The 17,779-nt window shown below is 41.2% G+C and overlaps 1 long non-coding RNA gene across 1 annotated transcript; it reads left to right on the top strand.

The window, feature by feature from the left end:
- Nucleotides 1-1,412: 1,412 nt before the first annotated feature.
- LOC140949935 (uncharacterized) lies at nt 1,413-5,529 on the top strand. Its single transcript, XR_012167136.1, has 4 exons — nt 1,413-1,657; nt 1,815-1,929; nt 4,404-4,473; nt 5,228-5,529. It is a non-coding gene; the product is annotated as an uncharacterized lncRNA (long non-coding RNA).
- The last annotated feature ends 12,250 nt before the right edge of the window (nt 5,530-17,779 follow it).

The raw sequence follows: 17,779 nt of genomic DNA, 5'->3' as shown, positions 1-17,779 counted from the left end.
TATATTTTTTGGTTTTGCAAAATGGCTGTCTGAAGTGGTAATTTATTAGTACACTTAAAATGAGTTAATTTTAAAATTTTAGTGTAAAAAACATGTTTTTTTAAGGATGATGGAAGATACATAGAAGCTGAGGCACTGTTAGAAAAAGCTGTAGAAATAAGGTTAGTCTTTTTGCAATGTTTTACTTAAGCGTTTTTCTCTCTAATTTGAAGTCATTTGAAGTTGTAAACGCATTAGTGACCTTAACATTTGACTAACAAGGGAGGACAGGGGGTGGGAACCTGGAGAATTAGGGGGCAGAAGGGGTATGGGAGGCGGGAGAGGAAAGAGTGGGAAGTGGGTGTTTTAAAGGGCGGGGAGGGAAAAATATGGGGAAATTAGGCAACAATACTCAATATTTCGTAATCGAAAAAGAGCTGGTGGGAGAAAGCCAAGAAAAAAAGGGGCGGGAGCCGGGAATGCAAGGTACAGGAGTTGGCAGGTTTGGACCCCCCTATCCCCCAAATTGACTATGAGTAAGAAATCAAGCATGATTACCACTTAGGAATTTTGAGGTAATTATATCCTCCGGACTATAACTCTTCCCTGTTGCTGACTTGTACATTAGTAAACTTTAGGTTTCAGATTGGTGTGATAAGTAATTGTATGATGCACACGATTTTGGTTTGAAAACTCGAAGTGCTATCCAAAGGTTCCTATTTGAGACCCGTACATTGTTTCCTGGTGCGCGAGATCGTGTTCGCGCGAGCACTTACTAGAACCTTGCCTAACTGTAGCCTCATTATTCCCGCGCGGCCTGTTCGTTTCAGGTCACGTTGTGCTTTCGTCTCGGATCTCCAAAATGCATTGGCCCAGAAGGCCAGAATCCTTAACTTTGCCTTTTCATTGTTGAAAAGCTAATAGAGAGGCCCAATACAATACGATTGGTGTCATTAGTGGAATTGGATTTAATAGCATATTTATTCGATTAAACGCCGGGGCGTTTGTTAAAGTTTAAGCCTTTTCGATGCGGCGCCTATTCAAGGGCGGCGTTTATTCGAGAGCGGCGTTTATTTCAAATCACATTTCCTAAAGAATGTAAATATCATGTAAAACAGGAAGTTGTCTAAAGTCCTTGTGTCTCGCTTTTTTGCTGAGATGGCACATACCTATATAGCTTATGTAAGGAAGTACCCCCCCCCCCCCCCCCCCTCCCCCGCGGTCTGAGATAACTTGTTAACGCAAACATTCTTGTGTATAGGAATAACTTTGCGGCGGGCTGGATGAACTTAGGCACCGTTAAGGCAGCATTGCATAAAGAAGATGTGAGTTTGATAGCTTTATTCTTGTTTCCACAAATTATTCATTACGATTTGACCTTCCAGCAAGCTTTGTTTTTCTGTGTAACAACCGGAGAGCGGCCAGGCGCGCAGGTGGTGGTGAGCCAAGCTAGCAGAGAGAGAATTAAGGGTATACTCAAATCGAACTTGTGCCTCGTCTTGTGCCAGTTTTTCCTATTTCTTTCCTTTGATTCTCTCTACACGATTATTTCTTCCGCACAACTTCGAACTCCACTGATCCTACAAAATTTGTTTCTTAGGAGGCCGAAAAATGCTACAGCAACGCTATAAAATACAGACCAAGATATCCAGACGCTTTTTTCAACCTTGGAAATCTGGTAAGAAAAAAAGGTCAATAGTTTTCAAAAGGTTCAAAATGCATAGCGCAAGCAGTGCAGATACAATGATATAATCCTTTTACGTGAACCCTGGATAGTTTCCCATTCATTGCTTTTTCGTGCGTATTTATACTGACCTTAAAATCTTCTCCTCCAGTACATCGATCAAGACAAAACTGTAAAAGCCATTGCCGAATTTAAAACAGCCATCAATTTAAAAAACGATCATGTGGGTGCCTGGATGAATCATGCTCTGCTCTTAGAAAAGTCAGGTAAATGTCTGCAATGGGCCTTTTAACGGGGTGGGGAGGAAGGATTTTACGGTAACTGAGCGATTTTTTGTGCTGATTGGTCGAGAGCTATGGTCGATAACCGTCGATAACGGACGGACCATTAGAATAATTATGGGGTTGGGGAGAGTGGATGGGGAATTTTCGAGCCACATCAATTTTTTTTCGTGAACATTTCCCTTTGCTTGAATTTTTTTAGGCCAGTGCGAGAATATTTTTTGGGGGTACTCGGCCTGCATGAATTTTTTTTCATAAGATTTTCCCTTGCACAAATATATTTTTATGATGCTTCAGCAACCCCCCCCCCCCCTCCCCCCAATAACTTTTTCAATGGTCCGACGTGATGGAAATTACGTGACGGTGGCGCAATTTGTTTTTCTCTTTTTCTTGCGCGCAGTTTGTGGAGAATTATTTAAGGAGTGGACGTCAAAGACTCTTAATGTTATTGTACAAGACAAATCGACAATAAATTTCCATGGTCCATACTCTTATCGATCATAGAAATGACGCGAAAACGCTTGCTGATCGTGGTTTCACTTGAGTGCCGACCATGGAAATTTGTTTTCGATTTGTATAAGGGAAGGGAGAAAAGAACTCACGTTTTTAGGAAAGTGAAAAAGAACTTAAGCAAACGTTTTTCGAGCGCAGGAGCAAGGATTCAGCTTAGTTCATGTTGGTTTGTGCCAGGCCTTCTGTGCTCGAGGTCCTGAGTTCGATTCCCATTTATGACTTCCGATCCTTGTTTGACTTCTGTCCTCTCTGCGTAGGAACTGAAATACCCGTAAAACTAAACGTAGCACTGGTGAAGAGAGAGAAAGAGAGGTGTGGGACGGGGGGTAAAATGAGTGCAACGTCGGCCTCAGGTTTTTTATTCAGATGATGAGTATTCCTCTCAACTGACGTAAATTTTGGACCCATTAATTAGGGGCACCAACGAGAATATAGTTCAAAACCACTTAAACATAGCATTGTTGAACGTATTTTAGTATTTAAGCAGTAGATATAGGCATATTTTTATCCCCTAAAAATTTTTCATCTGTTCGCATTTCGTAGCTGAAAGTCTAGTGATCTGAAAATTATAGGGATCAAAACTTACCTTTTCGAAAATTTCAGGTAGAAAAAAGGCTCCCGAAAATTCTAGGCGACCTTTTTACGGTAAAATCCGCTAAAAATGGGCAATTATACCAATTTTTAGATGTTCGAAAATCCTAGGAGAGGCAGGAAAGCAAGAAATTTTACAAAAAATGTTCCGAAAATTCCAGATCTCAAATCGTCTTCCGAACAGATATTTTCCGAAAATTGACGTTGGGTACCGCTGATTAATTACCCTCTTAACCCTTAAAGAAAACAGTGAAATTATTGTAAGGTGCGAAAGAACTTGCAAGGGTTAAACTACAGTCTTGAAAAACGTTTTTTGCTTAGTAGGGTATTTTCAGTCAATTACTCTCCTCCTACCCCTACTTAGATCTTCAAAGAAATCAGTCCCATTTCTAGCGGATCCCCAGTAACAAGACTCTCGCAGGCCTCCACCTCACTTAGACAACCACACCAGGGGCGGATCCAGGATTTTTTTTAAGAGGGGGTGCACTCGTCTCTTGCTCTACTTCAACACCAATAAACCACAGTTTTTTTTGCAGAATACCAGTTGTATTAGAAAACCGCAGGTCATCTCAGGGGGAGGGGGGTGCACACCCCCTGCACCCTCCCCCTAGATCCGCCCCTGCACACAATCCTGGCATTTTAGTTGGTCGCTCACAGCTCAGTGTACTAAAAAAAATCTTGTGCGAAGTGACGTTTCTTGACAGACGAGTTAAATTTTAAGGTAACGCCTGGCTGGTTTCCCTTTCTAGGTAACGGAGATGCGGCGATAACAGTGATCAGAGAAGCTAAAAGCCACATTCCTAACGAGCCGTCAGTTCATTTCAATCTTGCTAACATGCTCGGACAGAAAGATGAGTTTGTGGTACGTGATTCGTTTCAGAATTACACTACGATCAGACAAAGACGCCGGTGAAGGGGAGGTTAGGTCTGGTTCTGTGTTCCCCGTAGATGCTTCCACTGGTATTTCAAGAATAAAATAAACGGGACACGGGAGATCGTCGAGATATAGCGCGTCTTGCAATTAATGGCGGCCATCTTGATTTGCAAGGGGGCGGGCGTCAGGGATTATAGCTCTTCCTCCCAAACCACCCCTGCCCCATAAGTGGTTTTGACACTCATGCTAGATGGCAGCCCGTAACGCAAAGCGCTCGATCTCCACAATCTTACGGTAAAACAGAGGACTGTGAACAGCCTAGAGTTAAGTTTCGTCTGTAGCGCAGGCTAAAGTTGGGAACGCGAAACCCAAAGCGTATTCAAGTTCGCTCATCCTGTTAGCCTGCATTTCTTTGCATACTTTACGACTCTTTAATGAGGGAAATTAAAGTAAAGTTGAATAAATATTTGTTCTTTTGTAGGAAGCTGAGAAACACTTCCTAATAGCTTTGAAGCTAAAACCTAATTCTGCGGAAATTTATGGAAATCTTGGTAAGAATTCCTCGAGTTGTTACTCTTTATGGTTATTTTGCTGTAAAAATGGTTCTAACTGGGGATGAAATCCTACAATGTGACCATTCAGATAAAAGCTACTGAGCAGTTCTTTGCTGTGGGTGTCTTTATTATGATGTTCAAGATAATACTAACTTTTGAGTCTGTGAGTTAAATCCTAAAGTGTGACCATTCAAATGAAGTTTCCGAGCTTTATTTTACTGTTGTAGTGTTTATTATGCTTTATTATATAGACTCGAGTGTTTTACTGAAAAATATACCACTCGTAAAATTCATAAAAAGTACATCCGGGACCCGAGTGGTTCATTTTCCATAATCTCACACAGACGTTATCGATGACGTAATTTTGGTAATTGTCCTCTATTCTTCGCGCCACCGTGTAATATCCTCTATGTATAGGTCGATTTAACCTGCGATAATGCGGTCCTTCTTTCTTTTACTTTTACCTGTCCGCCAAATTTCGCGCTTCCCCGAAAAAAACGGAGACCCGATCGCAGCTTAACTCGATTATAAAGTGTATCCATTGAAGTAAATGCTACTGAGCATGTTCTTTACAGGACAAAGTTAATTATGCTTTTCAAGTAGTTTACAGTAATAACTAATATAGTAATGAAAAAGCTGGTTGTCCCGTTCGGATTATCTATTGTTGCTTTTAAGTAACTTGTATCTGTGCCTAAACGCAGTCTCAAATTAATTCCAAGATTTAACGCTATCGTTTTTGTTTACTTGACAGGAGTGTTATATCACAGATGGGGGAAACACGAGCAAGCCGGTATATACTACAGAAAGGCTCTGAAGCTGGATCCGCAAAGTGAAAATGTCCACGAGAACTTAAAAAAGCTAAAAAGAACCACACGGCAGTTCTCCAATGACAGGCCTAAATAGAGAGTAAAAATGATGGAAATATTTTTACGACGATGTATATAGTTTTAATAATAATTAATAATAAGAGGAAAAGCCGGGACGAACAAACAATTTACATTGAACGAAATACAAACGTTGTAAAAAGAAACATTCGATACTTTTCGATTGAATAAGCACTTACTATTTTTTTAACGTTTACATTAGGTTGGATATTTAAATTTCTTCCTCGGCGCATTTGCTCCGTACCTAATATTTTTGGCGTAAAGTGCTATTTTATTTAGGTGCTTTTTCGAATAAATTGAAGTAAACAAGTTGCTCAGCAGCGAAGCGTTTTCAGCGATAAGAAGCTCGTTATTTTGAGAAAAGAATATTAAAAGATAGTTACAATAATAAAGTATTCGATACATCCTTGCCACGCTTTTTTGTACAATTCTTTGCCACCTCTGCACAACTACGACGTGAAATGACCAAATTTTAAGTTTTTTTGAGGATGAGAACAGCAAGGCGATAAATTCTACCATCTCTGTCTGAACTCGGGCGCTGTCCCCTCTCTTCAGTTCCAGTCTAAATCCCCTTCTTTTAAGTAACAGGACGACTTCGGAAAATCGCGAAATGGTTTGAAAGGATACGGAGTCTATTTTTCAGTGACATTTTCATGGACGTCGCCGTTGTCGCCTCAGTCACGTGGTCAGCAGCTCTACAAATTGCTTGGAATAAAAGAGAGTTTTAACACGTGAAAAGAGTTCAATTCCCACACGATGTTTTTTGTACACAAACATGGTCGCCGAGTCATTGTTTTGTACACAAATATGGCCGCCGTTACGTCATGTGAAAACGATCTATTGGAAGGTGCGGGCTATCATGCGCACACACTTGATTTTGTTTTTTCACTTCTGGCGAAAAAACTCTCGGAATTTTTAAAATTAAAAGCTTTAAATATCACGATAAAACTTCGTGTGGTCCAGTTCGGTCTGTGATCATATTCGTGAATAAACATATCGAACTCGCGCTACGTGGTCGTCCGATTTTGTTGATCACTCGTGTGATTACAGATCAAATTGAATTCCATTCAGTCCTATAGATCGTTTTCACAGGACGTCACGGCGGCTATATTGGTGTACAAAACGATCTATTACCCGAAATAAAAGCTAAAATATTCTTCTTGTTAAAGAGGACTTGACTTAAAGGACTACAGGGTGTCCCAAAAGTTCGTTCCTCTAATTTCATGCACTATAACTTTTGATCAAAACTTTATTTTTGCATCAAATTTGTACAAGATGTTTATTTCTCTATCGAGTACATGTGTTAAGAAATTCCGTAACTGGCATGCCCTTTTTGTTTTTTGTTTTTTTTTATCACATTCTGTAGCCGTTGCGGCTTAAAGTGGGATACAGTGTGTAGACCTACAGATGATCCATTGTGAGCATTGTTATCACCTGGTGCGCAGGAGCCAGGTCAACCTCCAATGAATATTTTTTTACGGTTTAGACAGCTGAAAAAAACTTATTTTGGGCATTCATCCAAAAAAGATAATCATCCCCGCCCCCTTCCACAGCAAGGCTTTTGTACCTCTTGACAAATTTGAGACGAGCTGGGCGTTACTTAGCAGACTATAAAGCAGAGGGTTTTTTTTTTTTGCCATCTCAGGGGCCATTAAATTTAAACATTCTTAAGACCTTTTCATGACCCTTTCTGGACTTGGCTGGTTAACTATGTGAGAGCTTCCTCGTCAAGTCTCCTATTTTGTATCTAACCTTCTTTAAAACTATTTTAGCTGCTTTATTTAGGACTTTTAGTCTTCCCCTTCGTTTCTTGCCTTCAAAACCTTCATTTCAACATAATCATTTTACCACCCAACATCCGAATTTTTCCAATTTTTAAAGCAGTTTCTAAACAGGTAGGCCAGTAAATCGAAGTATACATGCCTATACTCTCAAGTAGCTGAACGTTTTGGCGTGTAGGGGTTTATCTTTCTTGGTATTCACAAAAAAACAAGGAAGGAGTTCGAGCAATTCGGGCTATGAAATACAAAAAATATGTGGCTGGAAAATATACTCGCACACGGGAACCTTTGGCGCAGAAGTACACAAATCGAATATCAAAAGGTGGCACAACAAGTATGAAAGAGTGAATTAGATTGAAAGACACAACTTTTGTTTAAATGATTTGCTTACCGAGTCCAATCGTACTGAAATACAGATTTATAAAGTAGAGGAACGAACTTTTCGGACACCCTGTATATATGGAAATTCAGTTTAAAACTTTTCCAGTTTCTTTCCTCAAGAAGTATATTGGTCATATTGTTCTCTTGTTCTTCTAGTCTATTATTGTTAAGTTCTGAGTTCTTCTCCGAACAAACCGTAGCAAAGCTCGAATGCTTCTTTTAGGAAAGAATACGAATGTTTTTTACTAGGTTCATGGCGTTTTCATTTGATCTTTGTCATCTTTCGTCTTTAGTCTGTCATTTGTAAACGATAGCTAAAGAATAACAATACTACGTCGGCAAATCAGCGCTCGTTGACCAAAATCCGGACAAATCTACGTCATTAGTACGGAATTTTGGGGGCCGAATCGCAGACGTCTCTCAGCTCCCCGCGAGCTGAAACGTCCCTAGTGGCGAGTAGCGAGGAGAGACGGCTGTATTCGCAGGCTATTCCCAGTGCTCGCTCGTGTAACACTGGCCTTAATCCTGACGAATTAGTAGCGAGAGATCTATTTCAGGAGTGTGTGTGCGTTTCTCCCTCGGGAGTGGCTTTCCCTATATAAATAAACACGTGTGTAAGCAAATTTGTCCAGTTTGGCTGCAAGGGCGGAAGGATTGTTTTTCCTGCTATTCCTTTTGTTTGCCGATGAACAACCTATTCTGCCGGCCGTGGTTTTGCCTGCTTACATTTTCAGGACGCTACCTGCCGCTGTTCCTTCTCCGGCTGTCTAATAACGCTGTTGTTTCCCGATGTTGTTGCTTCTCCACACGAGGTAAATTAATATCTTGTCCCCCTTGTTTGCTTCCACCACGTTTACTCGTCTCTCCTGTTGCCTTAGTCGTTTTTCCCGTGTCGGTATTTTTGTCGGTTGGGGCCGGCTTTAAAACATGCTGTCTTGAAGTTTCCTGTGCAGTTGGCAGCCGTTTTACGGAATTTTACTTCTCTGCTTGGCTAGCCACGTTTTGATGAAAGCGCTCGTTCATCAAGAGTGCACACTTATAAATTCATTCACTTGGTTGTGGCCGAGAATAATATCTTATGCCGGTATTTTTGTCGATTGGGACCCGCTTTAAAATATGCTATCTTGAAGTTTAGTTCTTGTGCGGTTGATGGCCGTTTATTCACTCCGTTGTGGCCGAGGATAATTTCTTATGTCCTTCTTTTCGTCGGTTGGGGCCGGCTTTAAAATATATAAAATGCTGTCTTCAAGTTTCTTGTGCGGTTGGTGGCCGTTTATTCACTCGGTTGTGGCCGAGAATAATTTCTTATGTCGGTATTTTTGTCGGTTGGGGCCGGCTTTAAAATATGTTGTCTTGAGTTTCTTGAGCGGTTGAGGCCGTTCATCCACTTGGTTGTCGCCGAGAATAATTATTCTACTTCTCAGGTTTGGCTTTCGTGTGTCTCTCTAAATTGAGCGATTTATTTTCTCGCCGTATTTGTCTCAGTTGTGTCGTGCAGGAGTTGTCTCACATCCTCAATTTAGGACCCGTTTTTCCTTTCTAACTGAATTTCAATTCAAATTTTGTACTCGGTTGTCGTGGAGGAAAGCCAGTCCACAGACGTGGTTTTTTCGTATTTCTTTACCTACGGAGTTTCATATTTTCTGTTTTTCTTTTCGCGTTATAGTCAGTTTGACCTAGTGAATTCACTTTATTTTTTCTGGTGGGACTCCTGGGATAAATTTCCGTTGTTACTGTACTCTTTTGTTTTGAGTACACATTATTCTTGGTGGACGATGAAACTCTCTTTTCACAGTGTCCGGTTGTCAGTGGCTGTGTAATCTCGTTTTCGGTTTTCTATCGTAATTTATTTCTTTATTATTATTATTATTATTATTATTATTATTGTGATTATTATTATTATTTTATTTATTTTTTACTCGGTTGAGGCCGAGTGGAATTGTCTTCTGCTGCTTTCATGTCTGGATAAATCTTATATAGTGCTTCAAGTTTGGTTGCTTCGTTTTGTCCGGGTTGTTCCCTATTTGTAGTGTTTTTCAAATTTTGGACTTTCGGGCTTTCGTCCAGAATTTGTGATCTTTTCATTCGTCACTCTCTATGGACAACTGTCGCTTTGGCTGGTTTCAGTCCTAGGCCTAGACCGGTGTTTTCACTCAGACAGCCTCCTGTACTTGGTTTTTAGCTTGAACTCTTATTGGCCCTTTGTTTTTCATCCGTCGGTTAACCTAATGCCATGTGCGTTTCGCCCTGCGTATATAGGGTTAAAATAGGACTGGAAAGAAGAAGAAATGGAAGGGAAAAGAGCGGCTACTTTGTTCCCGTATGGTCACCCATCCAGTTCCTAACCCCGTTTAACATGGCTTAATCTAGGCCGCCTTAGCTAGACTTAGCGATCTGGTATGTTCTCTTTGTTTGCCGCCCCGCTTCACGTCTATCAAACAAAAAAGTCAGAAAAAGGGGAGCAGGACCGCCTGATCGCTGGTTATTTCGTTATCAGCTAGTCGGTGTCAGCTTAGTTTGCAAATTTTTTCTTTTCTTAATTCCCTCAAGTTTTATAAGTGTTGTGTGCCCTTTTACTTACCGCTCGGCTTATTTATGTACCCCCTACTTTTGGGATGTTTTCGTACCTTTTCTTTAAACACAATTGCTTGATAGGCGTAGAGGCGTCATAATGCCGGTTTTAACTGTTGTCAACTCGTGGAATCAAAATCTTAAGTACTTCATTTTAATCATGAGATGTCGTCTTGTTGCCATTAAAGAAGCTGTTTTATTTTTTCTCTTTGTTCCTGTTTCTCGAAGTTGTTCGTCTTCCCGTGCGTACCAGTATTGCCGTGCCTTGGGTGCGGGTGTCTAATGCCTTTTATGCCTCTTTGAGGTTGCTTAAGGCCGGCAATTCTGGTGGGCTTCCCTCACTCTCCCCCTTAGTTTTCCGTTATTTTTATGTCCGTGAATCACCTGTTTGGACACTTTTTGGGGCCTTTCTTGCAATTTACTGGTCATGCTAAGTAGCGCAAGTGGGGGAGGGCAAGCCCACCAGTTTTGTCGGCCTAGCTCCCTCGCCTATCGGGCCAAATTGTATGTTCATTCAGCCGTATCCCTGTCTTCGGGTACCCATCTTCCTTTTATTGTATCCAGTGATCTTAACAACGGTTTAGCTCAATGGGAGGTGATTTCGGGAAACGTTCTTCCCCATTAAGTGTTTTTTACGAGATTAAGTCCGTGAAGATTGCCTTTCAAGGCAGATTCGAGGGGCAATGTACCTTGCATCGCTTCCCACTGATCGGAATTTCAGGAATTTACTTCCCCTATTATACTACAACATGAGACATTTCTGCAATTTGATTGGCTTTGAGCAGTGGTATTTCAGCTTAAATAGAAATACCTTCACGCGAAAGTTACCATATGAATCTTTGGCGGATAGTAGTATACTGTAAATAATTATACATTCCATAATGGCTTGTGCGCACTTTGGGGCAAGGTTTGAGGGGCTCAACCCCCTTATCTCGTCATGCTCATAACTGTTGAGACTTAAGAATCGCAATTGCGCCACCACAGACGCTTTCTAAATTTGTGAATCAAGGATATTTCGTGTATTACACCCTCCCCCTCGGCTGGGAGGCTGTTGCCCATGTGTATCACACAACTGGTTTGTTGGCCACTAGTGGCATTATAATTCTTGGAGTTCACTCTATTCCTTATACTTCAGTGATTGTCGTGCAGGCCAGGTTATGGTGCACAAGGCGCTAAACCTTCTAGAACGTCGTCGTCCGCCCCTCCTTGTGCGTCGGTTGGTTGGTTTACCTTTCTGGCTGTACTCCCTTTCTTTAACTTTCGTCCTTCCGGAGATTAGAAGCTCAGGATGAAGGGCTTAAGAGCGTCATTCATCCTGACTCAGGATACTGTGGATCTCGGAAGCTTGCAACGGCTCGCAGGCAAAACCACCTTGTTGTCGCGGCTTTACTTTACACCCAGACTTCGTCATCTTGCCATCCTGTTAAGCTCCCCGTAAGTCCATCAATGTTTCTGCTGTCCTTCTCAGGGGTATTCTATATTAGAGATTTGTGTATATCCGGCAAGGTGTCCCCCTGTTTGAGGGGCATGTAATTAGAATTAACGGTCCTTTTTGTGATGTGTTGAACTCGGAATGGGGCGATTGATTCCCGGCCTGTTGATTGCGGAATTCCATTGAAGTGCGTGACGGTACTGGTCCGAGCGCCCCCGCTTCCGAGCCTCTTGCCTAGTGTTAAGTCGTATCAGGCCTAGATACCAAGTTGATATCTACGTGTACAGTCTACTGTTAGTTCGCACGTGCTAAAATCAAGGTGCGGGCAGCTGAGGAAAGCTCTTTCCGTCGTCATCAAGTCATCTACCTTGCCAACCTTTTATCGCCTTGTCCTTGGTGTAAGTTCCCTCAGGAACAGGGGGTAATCTTATGGACGCCCTCCAGGGCTCCCTCCGCCAGTACTTGCATGCTGCTCCTTCGTGTTTAGAGTAAGCTAGAGAAGGAGGCCCTCTTTATATCGCCTTATTGACCTTAGTTTGACACCCCTTTTGATGCTTAAGGCTGCATGACTTTTCTCACCTGGTCTACCAAAGAGTCCGCCATAGTTGATGTTTTTTGCTTAGACTCTCTATCCTTTGGAGGTCGCTCAGTAAGTCTTTCCACCTTTGACTTTAGTTGGTATAGTGCTTCGGTTCCTTGCCTCCGCCTCCCAACCCTGTCCTTTTAATGCCTCCTTAACCCCGTCGTTACCGGTGGCTTGTTATCTCGGGTGCGCTATTGATTTTTCTATCGATTTTATTCTGCTTTGTTGTGTAACAAATGTTCGTATGCAGAACTACGACTGTTTCCTTTTAGACAAATGTGTTGGCAAAAGGGTTTCTTACTGATAACTTGGGTCATACTTTCCTCATAGATACCAGAATGGAGCCTCTGTCAGCGCAAAAAAAAAAAAAATCTGGAAAATCACAACTTGACTGGAGGCTTAGTTTTCAAATTTCCTGTCCTCTTTACAGCCCTATTAGAATTTATCCAAAAGATGTTGTTAAATATTTTTTATCAAAGTTGGTAAAGGCAAACAATGCTGTGTAACAACTCATGTCAGTCCCTTGGTTGCGTATACGCAGACTTGTACAGCGGTTACTGTTCTCGCACGGTATTAGTCTGCTGGCACAGTGTTTTGAAATCCTGCGTTGCACTCACTTGTTGGTCAAGCAGTAAGTTAAATATTTATTAGGTGCAGTTACAGGCTAGAGGTCCTCTGTATATATATATTATGGGGACGAAACGATAGAAATAAGTTGTCTACCACTTAAGGTATATTCTGTTAGGTAGCAGCTGTCTATCCCGAACGTTACTGATCGTTAGCACTCAAGAGCTTGGATTTTTCTGGCTTGGTTTTCTTCTGGTGACAGGGCTTCCGATCTTCTTATTATATAAACGCAGTTAAAGTGTGAGAACATTCTGCTGGCAGTTGCCTCCTGTTTCACAAATGCGCGGCTAGATGTTAAGAGAGATCTTGGAGTGCGTAATTTGCAGTCTTTCGTCGACCTATGTAAATCAATGCGCCTGGACATTTCCTCTGGCTTTTCCAGTTTAACTTCCTGAATAACTTTATTTTCGATAGTCGAATCCTCGCTTCTACCGTGCAGGCGCGGCACGTTAAATAGTTTTAAAACCCCTTCGCAGTTAAGAATGGTGGTGACTCTGTGAGGGTTTTTGGGCCGGACACTCCTCCCTTCTCAGACTTAACGGGGTGTCTAAAGAAGGTCAAACGAAGCGCTTTGGTTAGGAATCTGCTGCGACAGTCGAACGCGCTCTGAATTTGCAAACCTCTAAATACCCGGCGAACACCTCTTCAGATGCCTAATGGCTGGTAGTTCTGTTCAAATTACTCGAGGTGGTCCTTCTACGGAATATCTTGCCAACGCTTTTCGTGATGGCATCATTCTTGTAGTCATCAACTTAGAACCGAAACGGGTAGATACGAAAAAATCCGTAGCAATGAAAGGATATGCTCCTTTTGTAACAGTAACAAACGTGAAGATGAAATTCATTTCATACTAGATTGTAAGGCCTATTCTAAGATCAGAGACGTATTTTTCTCCAAAATAGAATTTAGATTACCTAACTTCAAATCTCTTTCACATGATAATTTAGTAGCTCATCTTATGAATTCTTCTGATTATTTGATTAACTGTCAGTTAGTTTTATTTATCTTGCAAGGATTTGGATTAAGAAGCAAATGGATTCATATCAATGAATTAATGAGATCTGTAATGTTTTGAAACGTTTAACATTAATTGGTTGAATTAGTAATTAAATTTGGACTAGTAGCTTTTGCAATACCGTATTATCATGTATGGTCCTGCAAATAAAGCTTTTGTTGCTGTGGCTGGCTTTAAGCCGACAATTTTGATAAGTGCTTGTGTTGTCGTTTTAGTTTCGGGATATGGGAGAGTTAGTTACGGGTGATGGGGTTGGGGAGGCCAGAGGAGACCTTTCGCTTCATCTAAGGCTGTCCTTCGCCTGCGAGCCAAGGACCCGCATGTCCCGTAACTCATCTCTTGAGTCCCAGGTCTTTGTTATGCGAGCGTCCACTGGGAATAGATTACTATTCCCAGTGCTCGCTCGTGTAACACTGGCCTTAATCCTGACGAATTAGTAGCGAGTATTAGTATTTCAGGAGTGTGTGTGCGTTTCTCCCTAGGGAGTGGCTTTCCCTATATAAATAAACACGTGTGTAAGCAAATTTGTCCAGTTTGGCAACAAGGGCGGAAGGATTGGATTCATGCGCCCGTCGAAGCCCCTTTGTGGGGTGGGGGTGGGGGGGGTCTTCACCCTTTTTGCTTTAGGGTTCGTTTGTTTAACCCTCCCTCCCCCCCAATTTTTTCTCTTATCTTGGTCTAGTCCTATCGCCTTCTCGCCTGCGGACTCGCATGTCCCGTAACTCATCTCTTGAGTCCCAGGCCTTTGTTATGCGAGCGTCCACTGGGAATAGATTACTATTTTTCGTTTATTGATATCTTACGTTTTATCTTGTATCAGTAATGGCTGGTACTGACCAAAATGTGTTATAAAAACCCTTTGAAATTCAACTTTTTCTTTTGTTATTTTATGCATATATTTAGTGGTCAGTTACCACAGACCTAACGTTGACATATCATGTTACATGGTTTATTCTTTGCTCTATAAAAGTTTCCTAGGTAACATAGTGAACTTGGTATACTGTGCTTTTAATATTGAACTTTTCTTAATTACCAGAACAAGGTAGGTGTGACCTCCGAGCACAAATGACGTCATACCATGAGCCCACTGAGTTGAAATTTCTTGATACTTCACGAAACGAACCTTGATCCAATGGCCTGATACACAACTGACTTTCCATAAGTACCAGCTAAACCCAGGAAGTTTTGACCGTACATCACAAATGGATGCCAGGCAATGGCTCCAAAAGTAAAAAGTGACTGGACTGAGACAAACTCAGTTCTATTCCACTTAAAAATATTGGGTTTCCTTCCATCACCAATTTAGTTCGCAATTGCAAGGAATCTTTGGCCATTCATTTGAAACGACTTCACATCTCGAGCTTCATACGTTTGTACGGTTTGTAGTCTGGAGAACCCCGTCCCTGATCACTTCCTCACCTCCAGCAGAGTACCCGCGAAAGCTAATAAACATTTTATTCTCAATCGCAAATATTAGCAATGTATGTAGCAATATTTAATCCCTGTTGATTCATATTTGATTTGGACATGATTTCTTTTAAATTCAAATCTCGCATCTAAAATTCATTTAAATTTAAAAGAGTTTCATTTAATCCTTTGGAGATTTCATTTAAACTTCTTACGAAAATCCATTTAATCTTCGATTAAATTATGGTTTAAACTTTGACATTTTCATTTAATTCATTCTATCCATTTAAATTTAAACTTTGGAATTCCCATTTAAAATTTACAGAAAAATGTCTTTTAAACTGCTGAATTCTAACTTAATCCTTTAAATTGAAACGTTAACAAATTTATTTTTAACTTAGCAATGTAAATTACATTTAAACTGCGAAAGTAAAATTCATTTAATCTTCCTGGGGCGAGCTCGGCCGGGATCACGTGCTCAGGTCAAATGGCAAGGTCACATGTCGTATCCTCGGCTGCCATTTTTATCTGCAGTAGAAAGTGTGGACGAAGGAACAAAAGGAGGAGTGAGCGAATTACTAAGCGAAGCGTCAAGGCTTCTGTCTTCCAGCACCTCTTTTAATGCTGCTTCAAATTCCACTTGTCCAGCTGCGATACCGCAGGCGACAATCAACAAAACTCTCAGGCGTGCTCAGGGGATGCCGAGCGAAACAGACTGTTCATAGCCCCCTATTTTTCGGTGAGATAGCGGTTGTGATATAGAGTGTCTTACAGTTAATGGCCGCCATCTTGATTTTCAAATGACCGAGGGGGCGTACATCGGATATCACGTGTACATGTAGCTCTAGGGGGAGGGGGGCGAGAAAAATAGAGGGCCTGTAATAACATCACTGCAGCTCGCGTTCACGGAGTGCGTTGTACCAGCAACGCAGGCGTTTGATTAGTAATTAGACAATAGATGTTAATTTGCGTCAAGTGACAACGGGTTTAGTTTAAGTTGCCGACACTGACAAGGCTTTGACAAGTCGTCGTTTCTATAAAACGTACACTTTCATAATAGCATAAGGCACATCTTGCCCAAACACACGAAGGAATTTAGGCATTTTGCGGATGAATCACATAAGCCAACATGCCTTTGAAGGAGCTTGGCCAGGGGAATGTTGTAACACCGTTTCTCCTAAACGAATTGAAATTATGTGTCTGGCATGTTTTTCACTGCCAGCAGAGTTTCTTAATGAATGAATGGTAAAAGGTGTAAAATTCCTGTCATGCCTCCTGAAGGCGAGCTGCAGTGATGTTATTACAGTCCCTCTATTTTTCTCGCTTCCTCCCAAACCTTCCTCCGCCCCCTAAGTAGTTTTGACACTCATCCAACATGACAACCCGTACCGCATAGCGCTCGATCTCGACGATCTTACGGGAAAATAGGGGACGGTGAACAATCTATGAGTTCATCCACCGGTCTCTGTAGAAGATTAGGGAATTTAAGATAGCTCTCTACCGTAGACTGGGACGGTTGGATGCTTTACGGGCGGCCTGACCCATGACGGTAAGAAGGCGCGAAAATTTGCAATTTACGATCAGACAACAAAACAGAGGATGGTGAAGTCATATGCGAAACTCGCATGTGATTTCTTTCGCAGAAGGCTCAGTTACTGAAGAAGAGTTTCTTATTTAAAATGAAGAATACCAATCAGAAGAATAAGGGTACAAATTAAAGCTAGCTAGTTTTTAAAACTAGTCGATGTTTTTTGTGGTATCGCAGCTGGACAAGTGGAATTTGAAGCAGCATTAAAAGAGGTGCTGGAAGACAGAAGCCTTGACGCTTCGCTTAATAATTCGCTCACTCCTCCTTTTGTTCCTTCGTCCACACTTTCTACTGCAGATAAAAATGGCAGCCGAGGATACGACATGTGACCTTGCCATTTGACCTGAGCACGTGATCCCGGCCGAGCTCGCTTCAGGAAGATTAAATGAATTTTACTTTCGCAGTTTAAATGTAATTTACATTGCTAAGTTAAAAATAAATTTGTTAACGTTTCAATTTAAAGGATTAAGTTAGAATTCAGCAGTTTAAAAGACATTTTTCTGTAAATTTTAAATGGGAATTCCAAAGTTTAAATTTAAATGGATAGAATGAATTAAATGAAAATGTCAAAGTTTAAACCATAATTTAATCGAAGATTAAATGGATTTTCGTAAGAAGTTTAAATGAAATCTCCAAAGGATTAAATGAAACTCTTTTAAATTTAAATGAATTTTAGATGCGAGGTTTAAATTTAAAAGAAATCATGTCCAAATCAAGTATGAATCAACAGGGATTAAATATTGCTACATATGGGCAGGCATACCAAACTTTCCAAGGGTTGGGGGTATCTGCGAAAACTTATCAAACGAGTTGTTCCTGCACTTGTAAATAACTAAGTCTACAGGTTCCTGTCCGACCTTATCCAAATTTACAATGGCTTTATTATCCGAACTTTCCAAGGGTTGGGGGTATCTCCGAAAACTTATCAAACGACTTGTTCCTTCACTTGTAAGTAACTAAGTCTCCAGTTTCCTGTACGACATTATCCAAAGTTTACAATGGCAAGAAACAATTCATTCCCTATTTTAAAGAAC

This window comes from Porites lutea, chromosome 10 (genome assembly GCF_958299795.1).
Source record: "Porites lutea chromosome 10, jaPorLute2.1, whole genome shotgun sequence".
NCBI classification, from domain to species: domain Eukaryota; kingdom Metazoa; phylum Cnidaria; class Anthozoa; order Scleractinia; family Poritidae; genus Porites; species Porites lutea.
Note: the sequence above shows the minus strand (reverse complement) of the source record. Positions and strands in the feature narration are given on the sequence as shown.